Here is a 23,629-nt window from a genome sequence, read left to right as displayed (position 1 = left end):
TCTACGCTGCCTTCAGAAAAATAATGCCAGGTGAAATGCTTGCTTGAGCCAAGGCCATCTTCAATCACGAGGTAGCGCTTCACAAGTGGGTGAAAGGCGGTGTAGACGCGTCACTGGTCAGCTCATTAACACAACCAGCCCGCCGCGTAACGTTATGCGATCAGATTGTCTAGTTACGTACGCTGTTGTCCCCCCCCCCCACACACTCACACACATTTTTAGCAAGAAATAAGCAAAATTATATTTTTTTAAAAACATCGAAGTCCCTATTTCCAACCAGCTGGGAATTGGCTTCAACCCTATTCCCAGTCCTCCGTATAGGCTTCAACTCTATTCCCAGTCGTCAGTTGACTTCCGGTCTATTCCCAGTTAACTGTGTATAGACTTCCTGCCTATCCCCAGTCTGTTGACCGGAAGTGATGCAATATAAAAGGCTTGCGTAAACATGCCCATGGCATTTATCTAATCAATTATCCTCTTGTGAGCTTGCGCTCCCAGAGCTAATTTTATATATTTTATTTTTATAGGTTAGTGTCAGATTTTATAATTGTACTTCCGCATATTTTTATATAGGTTAGTGCGGGATAATATAAAAAGTGATGTACATGCATGCTGTCTTAAAACAGTTGAGTGTACATTTGACCAGTGGTCAGTACAGTATCTCTGTCTGGGTGACAGCTGAAGATCTTTGAAGATCTTTGTGGTCTGTCGTGTAATTATTTTTATATTTCTGTACCTGGGACGGCCTGTAAGTGTAGAAATATTTTATATTTTCTTTTACTAGATCTATGTCACACTGTGTGTAAATATGCTAGATATATTTAGTTTTATTTTCTAGTTGGCAGTTTATGTTTTGAGCACGCCCATCAGTCCTGCTTTGAGTGTTCTAGATCTAATAGAATATATGATTTTGTATTTATAGTTTTGTATTGTTGCAACCCTGCCTTGCACCAGTGCTTGAGGTGCACACTAGCGCACTAGTGAACGTAAACAGGAAGACACTAGAATGGAGAGAAGAACAGTGCATCAGGGATTGTGAAGAGTCTGAATGTTTGGGAAACTAAGAGGCCAACTTTTGTGCTTTCGAAGGTTGTAGTAGGGACCTGGAGCGAAGCGGGGAAGGCTGTCGTTGGTCCACATTCGGGTTAAGTAGCTGAAGGATGTTTAGTGTTTACCCTAGTGAATAAACACTTGTATTTATTTCCTGTTAAACTGTGTCGAGTTGCCTGCCTTTTCGTTGAATGTCTAACCAAGAGTTGCAACAGTATGTTGCAGGCTATTTTTACTGCCGAATATTACTGTTGTATTATTGCTGCTTTAAGCTGCTATTATTCTGCTGCAATAACCCCTGTTAATGTCCATTCTTACCTACTTCCTTTTTTAATCTAGAAAATTCATTGTTAGTTACATTTTCTGGAGTGATTGTGTCTGTTAGGTTGCTTGTATGATTGTTGACTATGTATGAATATATTTTGTCCAATCTGTCTTCGAGTGATGCAATCTTTTCACATAATTAAAGTAAAACTGTTTTACTGATGGTGAAATCGAAACATGGTCGAGATGTTCTGTCTTAAAAAGAATATTTCAATCGTTAAAACATTTATATAAATATTATCTTTCAGAATATATTAACAGTATTGTGTAAGGAAATAAGTATTTAATTAAAACAAATTACAATTTATCTGAACAATCATTACAAAGAATACAAATGGAAGTAAAACAGAGAAAAAAGGTATAATTAGAAATAAAGTGAACCAAACTTATTAAGTATAATCATTTATCTTAGAATCTTTTTTATGATAGTTAACTATTGTTCTACATTTGAGTTAACAAGAAGAATCAACCATACCTATAAACTCAAAATAAAGCCATATAAAATGACAGCTTATTTTAGGCGGGTAATGAATGTATTATTTATATACTATTTTTACAATTCCCCTATTCAGCTTGCTAATACAAGGGTTACAAATCCTGCGTTAGTGGGCGCACGTTGTTATTAAAAACGTCACTAACGTATTTTCCTAGAACTTTGAAAGATGATACCTAACTTATGGAAAAGAATTACTATATACTTGGCCACACGGGGAAAACTCTAGGCTGACCGTTATAATTTTTCAAAGTATACAAGCGCTATGAAGACACTCTCAAGAGCTCCTTCAAGGAATGTGATATTGACATTCACGGCTAGGAAGCACTAGCTTTCCACCGCTCCTCATGGCGTGAAGCTGTAAGTCTCGGAATCTCGAGATTCGAAGCCAGAAGATTGGCCAGCGTGAAAGAGCGCCGAACCAACAAAAAAACTGAGAGAAGAAGCAAGCCTATCTGTAACTGACCAAACCTACCCATGCTACGTATGCGAGGATTGGACTCTCACCTTGAAGTGGAGTCCATAGGATATGAGAAATGTGCTCATCTTCGATAAAGAAGGAGGATATATATATATATTACAATTAAATAGTTTGACTCTGAGAAGATTTAATTATTTACTTAATCAGGATTTTTTTTGTATGGAGATGAAATCGGGCCCCTATTGAAGCGGGATAGAAAAATGTTCTAGAAATACAGTTTGTGTGGAAACACACTCAAAATATGCCCCCAAAGAGGTCCACCCAGGCAGGTAAAAAGGCCGGTATCAATATTTTCAGAAAGATCATCAGAATTAAATTCTATCAAAGACAAATGACAGAGAAGAATGGTGAAAGAAGGTTGACAGATCTTGAGTGGTGCCCCAGCGGTCCAGCAGACCAAAGGATAGGTGAAAGTGAATGTGAAATTAAATGCGAACCTGGCTTAACTGATGTCTTATAATGAATATCTAATTGATCTAATTGTTTTGTAAAGGGTCAAACTCTTATTCAAATCCTAAAAAAAAAAAAAAGAAAAAAACATTTTCGTTTAAAAAAAATCCTTACGTTAAGTGTCATTTGTGTACCATAGAATACTGCAGTTCACGAGATTACATGAAAACTACTTATTAAGTGTTGTCTTAAATTATGTCCAACTTATATGCAAATTAAATAGCTTTTTCTCTTTAAAAAAAGTAAACATTATTTTTGGGTAAACTTAGTAGTTAGTAGGACAGAACTTACATAACGTAGCATTACAAGAAAAAAGTAGAACTTTGAATGACCTAATTATTATGTCCGATTTTCATTTTCTCTTCTAGGTTCTGAGATCTAAACGGGACAGACGGACGGACAGACAGGCCACACAAAACTAATAGCGTGTTTTCCCCTTTCGAGGACTCTAAAAATAGCTAATTTTTTCTATATTAAAGAACGGAATATTTTAACCAATAGGGTAAACTTGTTTTCACAGTATTTTATATTAGATACTAGCCGGAAATTACCCGCGGCCTGCGGGCCTTATTTTGTATATTTTACTAATCTTTTGGATTGGATTTATATCTATGTCAAACTTGGCTAACGTTTCTTTCAAGTTTTTCTCGTTCGCCACGAAAATAAAAGTAGTTTTGCGAAAATGGGTTTATATCCATATCAAATATAAAATACTATGGAAAAGAATTTACTCGATTTTAAGATCGAATACAGATAACTGTAGCAATTAAAATGAAAGTTGCGCGAGATGAATGGGATATAAAGTACAATTAAAACGGGTTTACCCAATTTGTTAATTGAATGGGACTATATTTTGTATTTTCACGAGTCAAAGTAAAAAAAAACAACTATCTGTGCGAAGTCACTGCGTAGTGTAGTAATTAAAATTAGATCTAGATCCTTTCTATCTTGTCTCTGTAAACATGGCCTAGATCCATGAAATAGTAACACTTTCAACACTTTTTATGTTTTAAATAAAAGAATTTGCTTTTAAAACTATGGCTATGCACCAAATATCTTTTATAGTACAAAGACAATACCTGTTAATCTAAATAGAAATAAAATTTTACATTATAAATTCGCATTACATACATAGCAGCAATGGCTGGCACATTTTAAAAGCTTGTCTTGATCTTTGAGTGGTCTAGTAAACATGTACATGTAATATGCCTTAACTACGTCAGGCTGATAATCTGTCTAGATGTGCGGGTATATCTCCAGAGGCAGAGATGAGCAAACGCCAAATCCTTTTGTTTGTTTAGTCCATAACATTGAATTCATTGATAGACAGCTGACCACATTAAGCCAAATGTCAACATGTTGGCACTGTCTAGAGGTCACATCTTATGAGGGAACTGAGTTTGTTTACTTGGAGAAAATTTTTTATTAGGGGGCTGGACTACAAGCCATACGTCTAAAAGGTTAACCTGGTTTGACAAAGTGGATTAAAATTTGGCCGTTTTAGTATGTCTAGGAGGTTTTATAGTTTGGAGAACTCACACTTGCACACAATAATATACATACAGACACAGCGTTTAAAATGCAGGCAAAAAATACTATGTTTAGATGTAAAATTATGTGCAGTTGTGCAGGTTTATTATACAAGGAAAACAATAAAAAAGGTGTAATGCTGTACAGTAGCAAGGATCTACATATACCAGTATATCATTACTAGATTTGAAAACCAAGTGGTTTGAGTGTCATTAGGCTTGTTGCTTAGCTTTGTGTCCGGTGCTGCACTGATGAGTAGTGTGGCTGGTGCTGACGCTGTCTGCTGGTGGGCTGGCGTAGTAGATCCAGGCACCGGGTTGAGTCCAACGGTTCGTAGCTGCAGAGCTCAGCTGCGACTACTATCAGTCAAGCCAGTGACGGGTCTGTGGCTAGCGTTGTCGATTGGACACTTGTGAAAAGTAAATAGAGCTGGTATCAACAGATCTGGTGCCAACAAATCTGGTATCAGCGTTAGGTTGCTAGGTTTCCAAGTGGAGGTTGCCCATAAATAAAAGCTGCAACGACATGATGCATAAATCGGTTTAGCCATAATGATACCACTGGAGAGTAGATGCCTTTCCATGAAGGACATCTTCAGAATGATGTAGATAAACTATAAGCTAGTTTCATAAATAGCAAAGGGAGCTTACAATAAATATTGCATCCCATCAAGGAAGATAATAATAGAAAGATCCCATAGAGTGAAATAACAAGTAGTGATAAAGTAATACAAGTAAGGTTCACCAGTCACGGTGATAGAAATTATATACATTGCTTAGATGAAGGAGATGAAAGGGAAGAGGAGATCAACAACTGATGCTCACATAAGTACACCTAGCTGGGACGAAGTCTCCAAACAAGAGAACAAGTAAATAAACATGATTTTACCTAGAGTAATACATTTTCACCAACACGGCCGATAGAATAAAATGCAATACATAAATGATTAAGGGATTCCTTGCCAAGGAATGAGGGTGAATGCATACTTGGTAATATGACATGTTATGTTATGATAATCCCCTGCCAAGGAATTAATCAATAATCAATAATGATATGTCAAGGGCTCGTGGTGAGCGATAATTTATCAGCGATAAATTATTATTATTAAAGAGCTAAATACATGTGGTAAGAATTATTAATTCATCCTAGTCCAGATAAAGGGGATGACTTTGGACATTTGCCACAAAAGTCGTGATATAAAATATAAACATAAAGTAATCTACTCACATTATCCATGATAAGAAATACACAAATATGTACACAAATAATTTAGTAAATAAATGCACAAATATATATATATATATTGTTATAACTCTGCAATGCGCACCGCCATCCAGGCTAGTGCTAGAAGGTGCGCACTGTGATAGACTAGAGCTAAAAGGATGTCAACATTAGGAGGAGATCGATTTCCGCCCAAGGAGAGACTGTGCTAAGAGAAGATGTTGTTTTTGTGTAACTGTGATGTCGTGTAAATAAACATCTATGTTTCGTTGAGTTGCCTCCCTTAAGTTATTACATTGGTGTCAGAAGTGGGATTATAGGCAACTCAACGGGAGGAGGTAGGATTCGATCTCTATGGCATCGTTGAAGCTATTACATCAGCTCTTAATTAAAGAGCTAAGACAAGAGCTTCGGGACCGATGTTTAAAACCCGTCGGTAGCAGGGAAACGCTCACGGCTCGTTGCGGCAAGCTCGGATCGATGAAGAAGAAGATCCGGAGACCTATCAATTTGAAATTGAACCTGGGATTGTTGATGTCATTGGCAAGATCCAGGACTGTGTGGATGCATTTAAGGAAAAAATAAACACGATTAGGATCATGATGAGGAACATGAGTAGGAACATAATGTTGAACAGGGTAGATGAAAGTGTATTGCAAGTAGAAGGCCAAATAGGGGATAAAATTGTGTCGCAAGCGAAAGAAGGAATAAACTCGTTAGTGAAAGGGCAGTTACTCGGTCAGGACTGTGGCTGCACAAACAGTGGTGATGGAGGCGCTGGGCATTGTAGCGCCGTCTGTGACTGTGTTGTGGGCAATTCTTGCGGGGGTGACTTTCAAGACGAGAAACGTGACGACGATTGCTGCGACGATCTGAACGGTATGTTTCGATTCGAAAGGAAAGACAAATGAAGAAACAAGAGAAGTCCGTTATGTGCCTGAAGTTTTTGTTCCTGGTGTACCCGAAACGAGTACCTCCATGAGCCGGACAGATCAAGACAACGTTGGGTCTGAGTTCAAGCTTTCTGCTGTGGACCTTAAAGACATCGTTTATCTGTCAGTACCTTTGACGAGAATTCAAACCATGAAAGCCTCAAGACCGTTTCTGATTCCTTGCCTTGGATGTCGTCGTTTGAAATTGCGAATACGAGCCCTAACAATGGCCGAGACAGAAACAACGAATTTGACTTTGCCAGCGGCATAAGAGAGAACTCGATGCTTGGCAACTGCATCCAGGCGATTGACTTGAACTGTATATGCGGCGCCCTGCGGGGACAGTGCTCATGCCAAGAAACCCAGCTACAAGATCTGAACTTAACAGAAATTTGTACTTCTGACCACATCAGTGAGAGTGACTTGAACGGTTGTGAATTATTTCCAGCGAAACCTGATATAGTGGTGGATGAACATTACACGGATGTTTCATGGGCATACCTTACAGATGAAGCTGAGAAAGACTATGTGTTGGAGACCATGGCTCCCTGTGGGCCTACAATTGTACAGTGGTCGCCACAACCTCCATTTGTGTTAAGTGGATGGCAACCCTGACCTCCACTAACTCTCCCTGTGTCAGCTGGCTGGCATCAGCGACTATCGTCATGAGGTCAAAGCAGCGACCACGATATCGTCTCAAGCATAGACTGGCCAACTGGAAGAAGAGAAAGCGACGGCCGCGGAAAACTGTGCAGATGGCATCGTGGGCAACAGGCACCCTACCGTCTGTGGTTCCCACCGATCGACCTCCACCTGAACTGTCAAACTTACACTGCACTGTTTCTTTTCGGGACGAAAAGCTCTAAGAATGGGGCAATGTTATAACTCTGCAATGCGCACCGCCATCCAGGCTAGTGTTAGAAGGTGCGCACTGTGATAGACTAGACCTAAAAGGATGTCAACATTAGGAGGAGAACGATTTCCGCCCAAGGAGAGAGCCAATATGGAGAGACTGTGCTAAGAGAAGATGTTGTTTTGTGTACCTGTGATGTCGTGTAAATAAACATCTATGTCTCGTTGAGTTGCCTCCCTTAAGTTATTACAATATATATATATATATATATATATATATATATATATATATATATACCACTAAGTAAAATGGTTCTCAAGCACTTTACTAAGTTACATACCACCAATCCAAAGTGTAAGAAATAGGGGATGAAAATATGTTCAAGCAAGAGTCCGATGCGCTCCCCAGCAGGTCTTGAGCGTGAATGAAATCTCGGACAGAGAGGTTTATCTATTTAAAGATGGGTAAGAGGTGGAACAAGGGCGGTGGGGAGACAATCGCAAATGTGATGTAGACTATCTGGCGTCTTCGATAAAGAATTCCCCGCTTGACCGAGGTGAAAGTTCCTGGGGATAGACATTACGTGAAGGCGCGAATTGAAAGAACAGGAAACTGGTCGCCTCGCGCCCCTTTGTCTTCTGCCCAGGTGGTCAGAGATGATCGAAGTCGTATACAAGCGAGTCCATGAAGACTGCATCAATGGTGCCATGCACATACTTACATTCTACGTGGAACCGGGCGATAGGATAAATCTATGGAAAAGTGCCACGGTCTAAGGATTGGACCGACACTGTTCCACCAGTGAGATCCGGTGGGTCGACCAGTGCTTTGCTGATGACAGAACTCATCGCACGTTCGGAATCAAATAAGGCCTGGACATAAGATCCATTGACCAGAATGGTCTCTACCACTGGGGGAGATGAGATGGGGTGAGATGGTACCGATGGTTGGGTAAGGCAAAGAGCAGTGGGTTCAGGGACCACGGTCAGCGCCGATATGACGTAGTAGTCCTCCTCTTCCTCATCAAGAGGCGATGGCTGATGAGGCAAAGAGGGTTCTGGGAGCTCAGTCATGGCTGACAAAGTACGTGCGACCTGCTGCTGTCGATTAGTTCTGTCGCACGTTCGGAATCAAATAAGGCCTGGACATAAGATCCATTGACCAGAATGGTCTCTACCACTGGGGGAGATGAGATGGGGTGAGATGGTACCGATGGTTGGGTAAGGCAAAGAGCAGTGGGTTCAGGGACCACGGTCAGCGCCGATATGACGTAGTAGTCCTCCTCTTCCTCATCAAGAGGCGATGGCTGATGAGGCAAAGAGGGTTCTGGGAGCTCAGTCATGGCTGACAAAGTACGTGCGGCCTGCTGCTGTCGATTGGGCCTGTGGTCACTCGTGCTGTTCCAGTCACGGCGATGGTCATTGGTCTGGCTATGTCGAGGCGGGTGATTTTGTCTGTCATAGCTGTTGTGCGAAGCTGGTCGTTGGGTTTGTGCTTTGTTATGCTGAGGTTTAGCGGAAGGAATGGGTTGGCTAGAGGAAGCGGGTTGGCTTGAAGGTTTGGGTTTGTCAGTGGGCTTGTCCTCTGGTTTGTCTGAGGCTGAGGTCTTGCCTTTGATGTCTTTGCAGGCAGTCATGTACCTGTCTGCAGCTGACGCTATATTGCGAGGTGCAGAGGCTTGCTGTTCCCTAACATAGACTTTAACATTATTCGGCATGCAATCTAGTAGCTGTTCCGAGAGTATGAGGCTCAATAGGCCACCTCCTCAGGTATTTGTTGTTATGACATGATTAGGATTTAGTTATTTGTTTCGGGAATCAGGGAAAAGTTTTACTTAGTGACAAGTGACGCGACAGATCCTTTAAAAAAAAAACAAGAACGATCTAAGTTACGCTACAAACAAGACGCTTTGTGTGGAGCAGTAGAAATAACAAATAATAGATTTACGGCTTTACTGAAAAACATTGGACGGATCCCTTCTTAAGTATTAAAGTATTTATGATTGTTTGATACTAGCGTCGACTACTTATATTGATTGTTTGGCATTTCGCCGGTGTTCCTGATTTAGTTGAAGGTTACCTCATGATCATTGTATTGATTACATTCGACACCGCGGAAGAGCCATAACATTGTCCAACTTGTCGCAGAGATTGCCATTAATCTCTCTGCGCTCGAGGCGGGACGTCCTAAACTTCCTGTTTTAAGACTCAGCAATCAGTTCAAACTGGACTAGCAGCGCCTGTTTAAGGGCTGAGTAGTCTTCCCGATGGTTAGAGGGTAGTTTGGCGTAGACCTCATATGCTTTACCTCTGAGGCATTGGGACAGCCGGAAGCACCACTTATCCTCTGGCAAACCATAGTAGCGCGCTACCTCATCGAAGCGGACTAGATACACTTCTATGCTTTCGCTTTTGTCGTCGGCATGTGAGGTAGGCCGTTTCCGAAACCTTTACTGGAGGCAGGGCTAGCCGGGCGAGACTCGGAGGAAGCCTGACGGGCGGCCTCGTTCTCTTTGTCCGCGGCTATCCTTTCCCTCTCAGTTATCTGTTTCTCTTTTTCCCGTTCTGGGATTTCCTTTTCTTTCGCTATCGCTATTTCTGTTTTCTTCCTTTCCCTATCCTTTGCTATAGCTATTTCTATTTCCTTTCTCGCTTTTATCTTCTTTTCCTTTATTGCTATTTCATGCTCTCTTGTTGACCTTTCCTTTTCATCCCTATCAAGAGCAGCAATTTAGACTCCTCTATGATCTCTGCTAGCCGCTGCTTGCGGTCAGATTCAATCTATAAAAAGGTATATAAAAAAATTAGCTCTAAATGACACTCGATAGACTTGTACTTTAACGATGGCGATAGTAAAATATTGGGGAGTTGCCTGCTGTGCCTGCAGTATTAATTGGGTAAATCCCGGACTAGGCTCGACATTTATGTGACAAGGTGGATTAAGCGTTAGGTTGCTAAGTTTCCAAGTAGAGGTGTTACCTATAAATAAATGCTGCAACAACATGATGCATAAATAGGTATAAATTTGTTTATTGGGAGATAAGTTGTCAATCAAAGGTCGGGACCACAAGCCACACCTTTTACACTATTGACCAGGTAACAAGTTTGTTTAATTTGAGTTAAGTATCAATTAGGGGGCTGGACTACAATCCAAACCTCTACACTGTTACCGAGATTGCTAACTTGGAGGTAAATGTCAATTATGAGGTTGGACTTAAAACACACACATACAAGAGTCATTTTTTGCAACCCTAAAACCAAGAGCATATTATTAATAATTATTATATTTAATAGCTTAGTAAGCTAGGAACTAATTTTAATGTAGATACAAATATAACATTTCTGCGTATATTACCATAGAAGACTCTGACCAGGGGTATCTTTAAAGGGAGGGCTCAACAGACTCAACACCCCCAACTTCTTATTTGTTTAATCCATGACACTTATTGTATTGATAGACATTAACCATTCTTAAGCCAGAATGGATTAACGCAAATTGTTAAGACATATTGACACTGTCTAGAGGTCACTAGATGATGACACTAAGTTAGTTTACTTGGAGAGAAATGTCAATTAGGGCGCTGACCTACAGCACACCTCTACAAGTATTTTGTTACACAAGCCACGGGTATAAAAGTGGTTTGTAAGGGCCTTTAGTAAATTGGATAATAATAATAATGGCTGATAAAAAGTCATCACTTATACACAATCTGCAGCTATACACAATCATGGGAGAGGCTTCGGGAGTCAACCTTGAGGAAAAATCAGGAGCTGGCGACCCTAAGGCAGTTTGCAGCACCCAGTGCTACACTCTGGCAGAACCCGCGACGCCGCTGACCCCAAACTGTATATATATTTATATTTATAAAATATCAGGCGACCGAGCCTCGCTCGGATGAATAATTTGTTAAGGACGGATATATACCCGAAGTCATTTTGGGAATATTGTTGTAATTATGAAAATGAACGATCGGGTAAAGACTATCAATCCGAAGAGTTGCTTTTTCGTTCTGTCACTTCTCAACTTATTGTACACTAGACATATGTTACCCGCGACCCGCGGGTCTTTATTTGCGCATTACTTTCGATATAGTCACTGAGAGTGTTTTGTAAACAATTAAACGAAATAATAATGTAATAAGTAAAGCGAATGTATCAATGTAAAAATAGTGTGAATGAAGCTATCAAATCAAAATAGCTAATAGGCTTAAATCCATTTTTTTTTTAATTAAAACATTTGCTTGTAGGCCTACATATATTTGATTGAAATTTGAGATGAATAGACTAAATTTTGTATGTTCATGTGTTAAAGTATAAAGTAGATCTTGAGGTAGACATAGATCTAAATCTACACTAATCTAGAGTTAAAAATTGGCTTTTACAGAGTTCATTCTGTGCTGCGCATGCGTGAACTTCTTTTCATGAATGAATATAGGCCTATCTCAACACGGCTACGCAGCTTTAGCGAACAGCGAACGAATGTATTAAAAATGCTTTAGAAAAACAAATTTGAATGTTAATTTGATTAAAATATGAAATGAATGGACAATAATTAGTATGTTTTTGTGTTAAAGCATAAAACTATCTTTGCGAAAAGAAGTTTTATTATCTTAGAGTTCAATAAGAGTTTTAGACCTAGACCTAGGAATAGACTCAGTAGAGAGATATGTTAATGTGTAACCATTTGGTAATGTCCAATGAAAGAATGTTCGCCAGGAAATCTGTAGTCACAGATATCAGGAACTAATTTATGTAAAGATGTATGTTAAACGTAGCTAATGATCCTCTCACGTTATTTCTCTTTCGCTACGAAAATAAAATTAGTTTTGCGAAAATGGGTTTACCCCAAGTCGATACATTCTTATCTATTAAAAACGAAAAGAGCGATAGCTTTGTTAAATGAATGGGATTTTAAAGTGAACAATTAAACGAAATAATTTTTAGTACGCGATTCATGAATGAATATAGATCTAGGCCTATTGAAGAGGAAAGGATTTTGAAAGCCTTTTCAACTTTTTTTTTTCTTTTAGAGTCTTCCGAAAGAGGAAAAGTCGCTATAAGTTTAGTTGTGATCTGTCCTTAAAACATTAAAAAACGTTATGAAAATTCAAAAGGTCCAATGATATGGATATTTTTTATTTACACCATTTTAAAAACTATTTGATATAAAAAGTAAATTATTTTTAAAATGAGATGACATAGATATGAAAGCTCATAGCGCAACAGAAAAGTTTCCCGGAATAATCAGAAGTTAAAAGAAATTTGTCGTAAAACTGAATCTGATGTTAAACTGAAGTTATTGAACAATTATTCATAAAACGATGGCCAAAAATACTAAATCAATTGCATGAAGCAGTAAAGGTGTACTGGTCATTAAAAGACAGTATTCATGTAGAGAATGGGATATTGAGAAAAGAATTATAATTCCTTCAAGTATGAAATGAAATTCTCGACAAGTTGCATACAGGACATTTTGGTCTTGAGAAAACCAGATCGAAGCCAAGACAAAGCGTTTTGGCCAGGATTGTCCAAATATATTTTTTCGATAATAATGAAATGCTAAACTTGTGAAACCTTCAAAAGAAATAAAGTGAAAAGAAATTTAACAAAAACTTAAAAAGGAAGGATGTGCTAATATGTTTATATTAAGTGATTGTTTGTTGAGGATGTTTTTCTGAGAAAGTACTTAAAAGTCTTTTTTGGTGAGCTAAAAGGGGGTCGACGTAACAGAGGTGCCCACAGGAAACGATTAAAATACCAGATTAATCGCCAACTTGCCTTAGCTGACATAGAAGAGAGTACTTGGTTACATGCGGCCTCAGAATGAGATAGCTGGAGGACACTCACAAAGGCCGCTGGAAACATTTGAGACAAAAAGAAAATCCGCTGGGGAGGACAGACGCAGACGACGAAAAGAAAATTTAAATCGACCACCGCGGACAATGGTTATCCTTGCCCTGGATGTGGCAAAATATGTAGGTCACAGCAGGAGCTGCGCAGCCACGGGAAATACTGCATTGCTCACTAATCTTCCGACTCGAAGACAAGCCTTATTATTATTAGTACCAGGTGGCCTCGCCTCGCTCGGTTAAATAATTTCTTAAGGAAATTTTGGGAATATTTTTGTACCGGTAATTACGAAAATGAACGATAGGGTAAAGACTATCAATCTGAAGAGTTGCTATTTCGTTCTGTTAGTTCTCAATGTAATTGTACAAGACGATTAAATATAAAGTCTCTTAAGTCCTCCTACAGTCTAGACAAACCACAGCTCACGTCTTGTAGTTTTATATTGCATCTTTTGCGTAAAACTATTGTACTATTATTGGCTTGGAAAAAAGTCTTTGGTGAATTATTACAATGTATTCAAGTTTCAAAGTCTACTGTCCCGTACCAAAACAAAGGAAATGGTCATAACACAGCTTCTCTACTTCTTCTTGCTCACACTGAACTTGATATCTAGCTCACTGTCAACGAATTTGCGTACACTGCCGCCACTTTGGTTTTACTATAAACTTCGGTAAAATGCCGGTATGAGCTTCTTATAGTCCGACAGTCAAGCTGAGCACGGCACGTATCCAGAATGGAGGACGAATATACGCCAAAGCAAATCTGATTCTGAAAGGTGGTCGGAGTAACAGAGATGCCCCACGGAAACGCTTCTTTAGAATAATAACGCGATGTTTTTAGGTTTTTAAGCAAAAATTTTTACTGTTACAAAGTGCGTGTTTTACCCATAGACTTATATATTATATCTAGACTGGAAACTGGAAACAAATTCTTATCCGCTATTGATCGATTTACAGATCTATATTTTCTATGTACGTATTTCTTTTTCAAGTTTTAAGGGAAGTCGCCCCAATCAATCTTTTTCTGTCTTAGAAAAGTAATGATCATTAGTTTTCAAAGTTAAGAAAAAATGCAAAATCATTTCTCGGATTTTCTCTAGAATGGGCTATTAATCACAGAACTATATCTATTATATAAAGTAGAAAGTAACGGATTTTCTCTAGAATGGGCTATTAATCACAGAACTATATCTATTATATAAAGTAGAAAGTAAGGCGTATGTATGTATGTATGTTAGGAATAGAAATCAAAACCGTTTGACAAATCTTGATAAAACTTTGCCGAAATGTTCCTTGGGTACTAACTTAGACCGTAGTGTATGTATTGTAGCCCTAAAACAAACTTAAGACCCTCAAAAAAAGACCAACTCTATGAAAGAATAGTATCCTATCTTAGCATCATGTTTACATGATGTGACTAAATGATGAGACAAAACGGAGAGGTCACGCATGCGCAGAAAGGAAAATTTCTTACATCAAAATTAGCCCTAATTCAAGAAATCATAATTTTGTAAATTTACACATGAACATATAAATTAGTGTCTATTCATTTCATTATTTAATGAAAATTAACCTTCAAATTTGAGTTTACAAAACTTTTTTTTACATAAAATCAATTGTTCTAAATGCGAGAATAGCTTTAGCCGCATTGACACACTTTTCCATAAGTCGCGCCCACCTTACTTGTCTTTTACTATAATAGGCTCAAAGTTTTTATTTATTGACTAGACTACAGTGGCATTCAAGTTGTTTACATTGTAAATCTAGATTTAAATATAATTAAACTAACAATGTTATATAAAGAATTACATTCGCGCGTTCGATTTGATTATCATTTTTATTAAATATTGTCACCTACAGTTTAGAGTACTCACCAAGGCAACGCGTATTGAGGTCATGAACTTTCAGCTCAAAATAAAATTAAAAACAGATGTTGGCTTTTGACTAATAAATTGAATTAACTCTATTTTGCGTTATTTTTAGATTTAAATCATTGAGAGTTCAATATTTACTCTCTTAAATATACTTTGACTATACTTTTAATGAAGAATACACATTTTAAACCATTTATCTCTGTCATCTATGTAGCCTTTAGATGATACTTATACCGGTACTAGAAATATCTAGATTCTAGATCTAGAAAGTCTAGATCTACTTATTAACTTACACTTTATACATAATAATTAAAAAAAAATACATTCTTCAATAGCAGTCTACACCAAGATAAATGCCCTGACCCCATAGATAAACTGGTACAAAATAAAGTCTATTCACTTCATACTTTAATCCAATATATGTAGGCCTATGTGACAAGTCAAAAGCTTGCTGACACTCAATTTTATCACAGCTTTAATTATTATTATTTATCTATTTATTTCAATTATTAATAATTATTTATTTATTTTAATTATTTCCCATTTTAGTCCCGATTTTCCTACCAACCACCACCCTTTTCCTCTTCTCGCTAGACTTAGTCCACCACCTTGGCGACAACTAGGCCACGACTTTTCACTTATCTCCACATGACCGGGGAAAGATAAACACACAGTCTCTTTGGTCTTACCCCCCGGATGTCTGACGGTCACGGTTGACACCATCTTGGGTGGAATACCAGTTACTCTTTCCCCCCCCCTCCCACGTCTCTCTTTGATCAAGGAGATTATTCGTGCCACCACGCCTCTTGGCCCTTCCAAGGTGCAGCTGTCGTCGGACTTTACCCACGTGAGAGATAATCCTTAGCCTATTACATTTCCTGTTTTCGCCCAGCCCAACGCTTCCGGACCTTTATAAGGTAGAATAAGGCGGGACAGATACACTCTTTCACTTCTCATTTTTGCTGACCAGTTGAGTCTGGACTATTTCATTCACTCTTACTTCTAGAGGAATACCTGGTGATATGCCGAACTTAATCACAGTTCCATCTTAATTGCTTTGTGTATATTTCTGGATATTATCATGTGTATTTTATTATTTTATTTACATTTAATTAGTGCATTGTGTATTTCTCACTGTCGTAAGTAGGAAACATAAACATTGCAAAGTTATATATTTATGTATTGCATTAATCTATTAATCTACGTGGCTCAATTGATCGTTGATGCAACCATGTATATATTTGTACATCTTATTTTATTCCCTTTATCTCGTCTGACTGCCTTGATAATTTTACTAGCGCACTAATACTGCGCTTAGAGAAGATATATGAATTATCTCCCCCTTTACTCATTTTACTCTAACGAGAGTTGCGCCCCTTGAATGGGCACTCTCCATTCAAGCGCACTCCATTGTTCTTGGCCGACGGCCATATATAAACAAACCGTCATGGTCGCTGACCACCGTCCATTTCTCCCCGCCCCCCTTTTTTTTCTCTTCCAACTTATGTTGTACCATTGAGATTATTATCTCCCTTACTATGTAAATTTTATATTGCTATTATCAGCCATCTATTTTCCAAATCCCATTTGTCATCATCTCCCTACTGTACATCGATAAGATGCATGAGGGACATGTCCTAATTTGTCTTTGTTTATCCGCAGCCTCCCTCAGGTATCTGCCTATTTATTCGGCATTGTTTGACAGCCACTCGTCAACCTACTTAATTGCCTATTGATCGGATCACCTGCCTATTGCCTATTTCCTTTTTGCTAGTCAGCACTGCACTACTGCTTCCTAGTATCACCTATTTACTTGGTGCTATTCAGCACTGCACTACTGCCTATTGAGTATCATCTACTGCCTACTTGGATCTACTCAACTATTTATTTGGCTCTACTACTCGGCGCTATCGGCTCTACTAGCCTGCCTATTTGACAGTTTGTCAACCTATTAGGCACGACGTCCATATAGACCACGTGTCTGTGCGAGACGTCATAGCTCCGCCAGATCTCCGCAAGTCACTAGACTTATCCTGCTAACGACGCTGCTTACGGCAGATCAGGTCTGCCCGCAGCACCCCTGTGCCCATGGTAGCCGGCCACCCGCCCAACTGTGCCCACTACAGATATCAGAACTTTGGATTGAGACTCCACAAGAACTGTATCACCGGCGACCCTCTACCCGCTAGAGCGCCACCTCCAGCTGCAAGACCTCCAGCCAGGATCAAAGCCAGCTGCTATACCCACAGGATAACCAGCTAAGTGCAGAGGACGAAAGTAACATACTCTCTAATTAAGAGCTTAGTATGATGATGCAATATTGCTAACGAGATAGATGCCACCCCCCCCCCCTATTTTATTATACTTTGTGTATTTATGTAAATAAATATTCTTTATTTTTTCAACATTTGTATCTTTCTCCATTGTTTGTCTCGTTGCGTGTCTGCTCCCGATTTATCTCTGATGGACCAGTGTGTGGCTATTCAAAAATAATCATCCCCTAGACATTAAAAAAGCTAATCACACACGTCAAACACGAGGTTCGTCACAGTAAATAATGTATATAATGCTTGTACTATATCTCTGGCTTCAATTCTTTTGAGTGGTATAGCTTCCGTCCATCTTGAGCACACGTCTATCACAGTTAGAATATAACGGTGACCCCTATTCGAAACCACTGGCATCGGACCAATCAAATCAATGGCTATTTTACTAAATAGTCTATCTGGTATATCCACCCTTTGTAATGGCGCTTTTATTTTTCTTGACCCTTTTATTTGACATAGTTTGCACGAAGTCACATAGTTTTTGATGTCCTTACTAATAGATGGCCAATAAAAATCCTTGAATATTCTTTGTTTCGTTTTGTGTACTCTCATATGTCCTGCGTGCGCAACATCGTGCCCATTTTCCATAACAAGTTGCCTGAATTCTCTAAATACCACAAGCTGAATTATATTATTTTTTCTCATGCCACTCAATCTCTCTAACAAGAGCTCCTCTTTCTATATAGAATTTTCCTCCTCTACCTCCTTTCTGAACCCCCTCCCCTATTTTATTCTACTTTGTATATTAATGTAAATAAATATTCTTTAATTTTACATTATTTGTATCTTTCTCCATTGTTTGTCTCGTTGCGTGTCTGCTTCCGATGTATCTCTGATGGACCAGTGTGTGGCTATTCAAAAATAATCATCCCCTAGACATTAAAAAAAAGCCACTCATACACGTCATACACGAGGTCCGTCACAACCTACAAGTAAATGTTTTTATTTGAAAAAAAATGGATTGATGTCGATTAGCTAATTTGATAGCTCCATTCATACTATTTTTACATTCACGCATTCCGCATTCGCTTAACTGTTTACAAATCACTCTCAGTGACTACATCGACAGGACAGTGATACGCAAATTAAGACCCGCGGGTAACATATGGCTAGTATATATATATATATATATATATATATATATATATATATATATATATATATATATATATATATATATATATATATATTCACGCTAATATATGAAACAAAGCCATTTCCTGTTAATTTTCATTGAGATAATGTTTCAAAAATCCTAAATCAAAATATATCATGTCTGTTGATTTTAATCATCTTATGCACATTAACTAAATAACACCTTAACAAAAGAATCAAATCCACTGGAGCTCAAAGCAGGCACGCTCGAAACAATTGAAAGCTACCCAAAAACAGATATCCATATATATACCAACGGATCGGCCTTCAAAGCCACCATCAATGCTGGTCTTGGTGCCTTCCTGAAAAATAAACACTTTGAAATAAGTGCACCGTGTGATGATTACTGCTCAAACTTTCAAGCCGAAATTGAAGCAATTACCATAGCACTACAGACAGTGGAAAACAAATTATATGAAGAAGTGCAATCACCATCAGACATTGTTGTCTTTACGACTCCCAATCCACTCTACAAGTACTTAACAGCAGCACCTCAAACAGCCCAAGAGAATTGACAACACTAATTGTGATAATCCACCAGATGATATCAAAATTAAATATCAATATCACACTACAGTGGATCCCTGGACACATTGGCATCATGGGAAATGAAAACGCAGATAAGCTATCAAAGGCAGGTTCATCTATGGAACAACCAGACAGACCTGTAAGCTACCTCACCCTAAGGTCAATGCTAGTCAACAATCACAAAGAGGAGTGGCTCAACCAATGGGCATCAGGAAACACAGGCAGAGCAATGTACAAAGAAATGACTATACCTAACAAACTGGACAGTATTAACTTCCTCCCCCGCAAAGAACAATCTACAATCTTCCAACTAAGAACAGGACACACACCACTATTAAATTACCACATGAACAAAATAAACTCCACACAACTCCCCCTTTGCAGACACTGCGCCCACCCCTTTAAAACGTAAACCATATCCTCTTTGAATGCCCCTCCCTAATCCAACTTAGGCAGACCCTACTTCCACTACAGCCCAAACATAACCAACACCCTGTACGGCAGTGCTGAACAACTGAAGAAAACAGCACACTTTTTTTTTACCTTGGCACAGTCTGCAAAAGAGCTCACAGCTCAGCAGCAATAAAGCTGGCTAGAAGAAGAAGAATGTGTACAATCACTTTCTATTGAGTTGGAGCCTAATGATTCTAAAATTTTATTGGGCGAAGAATTATTCGAAACAATATCAGATCTTTTTATAGCTTTTAGAAGAATTGAATGTTATTTGGGATTCTAGTTAGTTAAAAAAACAACTAATAACTTGAAGGCCGAAATTTTTATGCAGATTTTTCAGTTAGTCATACATTCATAATTGATTTTTTTTTGGGTTGATTTTCCATTACTATAGATATAAATGCACATTATCTTGAAATTAAAATCAAATTGAATAAAAAAAATAGGTGTAGATCTGAACAAAAGTTGGTAAAGATGTAAGATTGTAGGCTTATTGACTCACTATATTGTTTTTTTTTATTTAGACTAACTCATTCACAGACTTAATTTAGGCCTATATCACCCATTATATACAAAGTTAATAAATGACACTCTCAAAAATGTATTGACTCTTTCAGTAAATCGCTTATCACATTTAAAATATACATTGTAAAAATAATAATTATTATTATCAAATGTGATGATAAAAAAGAAAAACAAATAATCCAAACTGGCAGCACCAATTAGCAGACAATCAATGTCGTAAACAAGAATACACGAAATACAGGCTTGGCTAATTAGTCTTTATTGGCTAAGAAAATCAGTTACAAAGATTTATAGTCATAAATCTAAGTCACAAATTGATTTGTGCACACTTACCTCTGTAAAATCGTATATGACAATTAAGTTTCCATTTATGATTTGCTGTAAAAGTGGTGATGAAAATCTTCGGGAATGGTTTCTTTATATAGTAAAAAATTCTACCGGAAGTCAATTTACCATGCAACCAAGGACGCCTCGGTGAATGGAACTTATTCTTAGTTACCTTAGTGTTGGAAGTCCATGTAATATATAGTCTATGGGTGAATCTCATCTCACTGTAGATGAAACAGTGGCACCAGTGTTCTCCCAGTGTCGGAACATTCCCCTTACTATGAAAAAAAAAAGTCAAGAAAGAAATCGAGTTGTTGGTGAGTCGAAAAATACTTGTCCCTGTCGACGAACCAACTGACTGGGTCAGTCAAATGGCTGTGTTCAAGAAAACAAATGGAAACCTTAGGATCTGCATTGACACACAACATTTGAACAAAGCTCTCAAGCGAGAACACACACTATAAACTTCCAACGCTAGAAGATATTTTACCACAATTCGAAAATGCCAAGATATTCTCCAAGCTAGACATAAAAGAAGCCTGTTGGCATATCCGATTGGAGGAATACTCAAGTTTGTTAACAACAATGATCACAGCTTTCGGTCGTTTTCGATGGGCTCGACTACCATTTGGACTAAATGTAAGTGGGGAAATATTCCAAAAGAAGCTAGCCCAAGCCCTCGAGAGGCTAGACGGATGCATCAATGTGGCAGATGACATAGTCATAGCAGGATGTGGAAACTCCATTGAAGAAGCGGAACGAGATCATGACACCAAACTGAAAAAAAACTGCGTCAAAGATGTGCAGAAAAAATGATAAAACTCAACGAAACAAAGACAGCAGAAAAACAAAAAGAAATCATCTTTATGGGTCATGCAATTAGTGCACTCGGGATCAAACCTGATCTAAAGAAAATCAAAGCCATTACAGACATGGACCAACCGAAAAATGCCCAAGAAATAAGACGTTTTTGCGGCATGGTTCAATATCTGTCGAAATTCTTACACAATCTTGCTGATGTGCTACACCCACTGAGAGAGCTAACAAGAAAAGACAGACGTTTCCAGTGGAGTGACGCGTGCGACAAGGCATTTCATGACATACAAAAATGATAACACAAACACCAGTATTAGCTTTTTACAACCCAAACAAAAGTTTGGAGATTCAAGTTGATAGCAGTAAGGACGAATTAGGTGCTGTCCTAATGCAAGAAGGTCAGCCAATTGAATTTGCATCAAGGACATTAACACCAACAGAAAAAAGGTGGGCTCAAATAGAAAAAGAGCTACTATCTTTGGTATTCGGTTTGGAAAGATTTGACCAATACACTTTTGGCAGACCACTTATCATAATCAATGATCATAAGCCTTTGGACAATATCCTGCGAAAACCTCTAAACCAAGCTCCGAGAAGGCTTCAGAATCTAATGATGCGATGCCACAGATATGATTTTACGTTGAAATGGGTCCCCGGAAAAGAATTAATACTTGCTGACACACTTTCAAGAGCATGCACTGAAAGTCAAAGTGAGTCACCCGAAGAAGTGGAAGAAAATTATTATATATTACAGATGTCTGACATACCTGATTGTCTACTTGAGAGAATAAGAACTGAGTCAACGAAGACTACAGTTTCCAGAAACTGATGCAAACAATCAAAATGGGTGGCCTAACAATCGAAAACATGTGGACAATAACCTTAAAGAGTTCTATAGTCTTGCGGATACTCTAAGCATCAGTGATTGAATAATAATGAAAGGAGAAAGGATACTCTACCTAAAAGCATGCGTCAAGAAATGAAAACGAAGTTACACACCTCTCATCTGGGATACGACAGTATGATGAGAAGAGCAAGAAATGTCATTTTCTGGCCAGGTATGGCTAGTGAGATCTAACAAATGGAACAATCGTGTGCTGCTTGCCAGGGAAGAAAACCCAGAAATCAGAAAGAGACACTCTGTCAACACAGTGAGGGGATTAGCCCATGGGAAAAGGTAGGCGCTGACATAATGGATATTCAAGGAAACCAGTATCTAATCACTATGGACTATTATTCCAACCTCATAGAAGTGGACCTCTTGACGAAAAATGACCACATTTGAAGTAATAAAAAAACTGAAAAGACATTTCGCACGATTCGGAATACCAAAAGTGTTCGTGTCAGATTTTGGGACTCAATTTACAGCTCATGAATTCAAGAAATTCACTGAAAAATGGAACATAATTCATGTAAAATCAGATCCGGGTCATCACCAAGCAAAGCCGAATCTGCTGTTAAAATCATAAAAAATCTGATGAAAAAGGCGAACCAAAGAGGTGAGGATCAGTATAAAGCTTTTTTGGAACTAAGAAACACCCCTAGATTGGAATCATTAGTGAGCCCAGCCCAACTCCTGCTAAACCGAATACCCCGCACCCTAATACCAAGAACAAAGGACATATATCTTGCCCCACCAGGCATACTTGAAAAAAAAGTAAACATAAACAAACTGTTAAAAGGAGCTATGATGAAAGAGCCCGTGATTTACCAACACTAACATTAAACCAATCGATATATTACCAAGACCAAGGAAGGAAAACTTGGCGTCCCGGAACGATTATTGGACAAGAAACTCCAAGGTCCTATAAGATAAGAAGTGAGGAAGGCGGAATGTATATACGAAACAGAGTTACACATCAGACCACAGCGATCAACAAAGATGGAAAAATAGAAACATTGAAAGACAAGACATCTACGACGATGACGAAGATTGGTGGAGAGACTTCAGAACAGTCGATCCAGTCCCAGAACAAGACACCGAAGCAATTGTCTTGTTGACCCCTCCTGTAAACGAAAACAAACCTATCAACCCCTCACATACGCACACTGAACCAACCAAGAATAGAAGACCTGCATCAACAAGAAAAAGGAAGAAACATGTTTGGCAAAAGGACTATCTCATGCCGTAAAACTACGGACAGTAACTTTGTAATCTTTGTGTTGATAAAGAAAAGAGGATGTTGTTATGTTATTATGTCAAATTTGTCACAAGACGCTAGCAGTGTGCTGGCGCCTGCTTTAACTGGTCGTGGTCTAGGGTGATTCTGGAGGCCCGACTGTTGACGCTGGAACTTTGGTGGCTTTAGCCCTGTCGCGATTTGGTGTTTGTCTATATAATTAACATATAAAACTAAACACCGGAATATAGTTAGAAAAACGTAGGCGTATAACTTTATTTACATCCAGTATAGAATCTTCCAAAATAAAACATTTACATAC

Source organism: Biomphalaria glabrata, chromosome 16 (assembly GCF_947242115.1).
Source record: "Biomphalaria glabrata chromosome 16, xgBioGlab47.1, whole genome shotgun sequence".
NCBI lineage: Eukaryota > Metazoa > Mollusca > Gastropoda > Planorbidae > Biomphalaria > Biomphalaria glabrata.
This window is presented reverse-complemented; position numbering follows the sequence as displayed.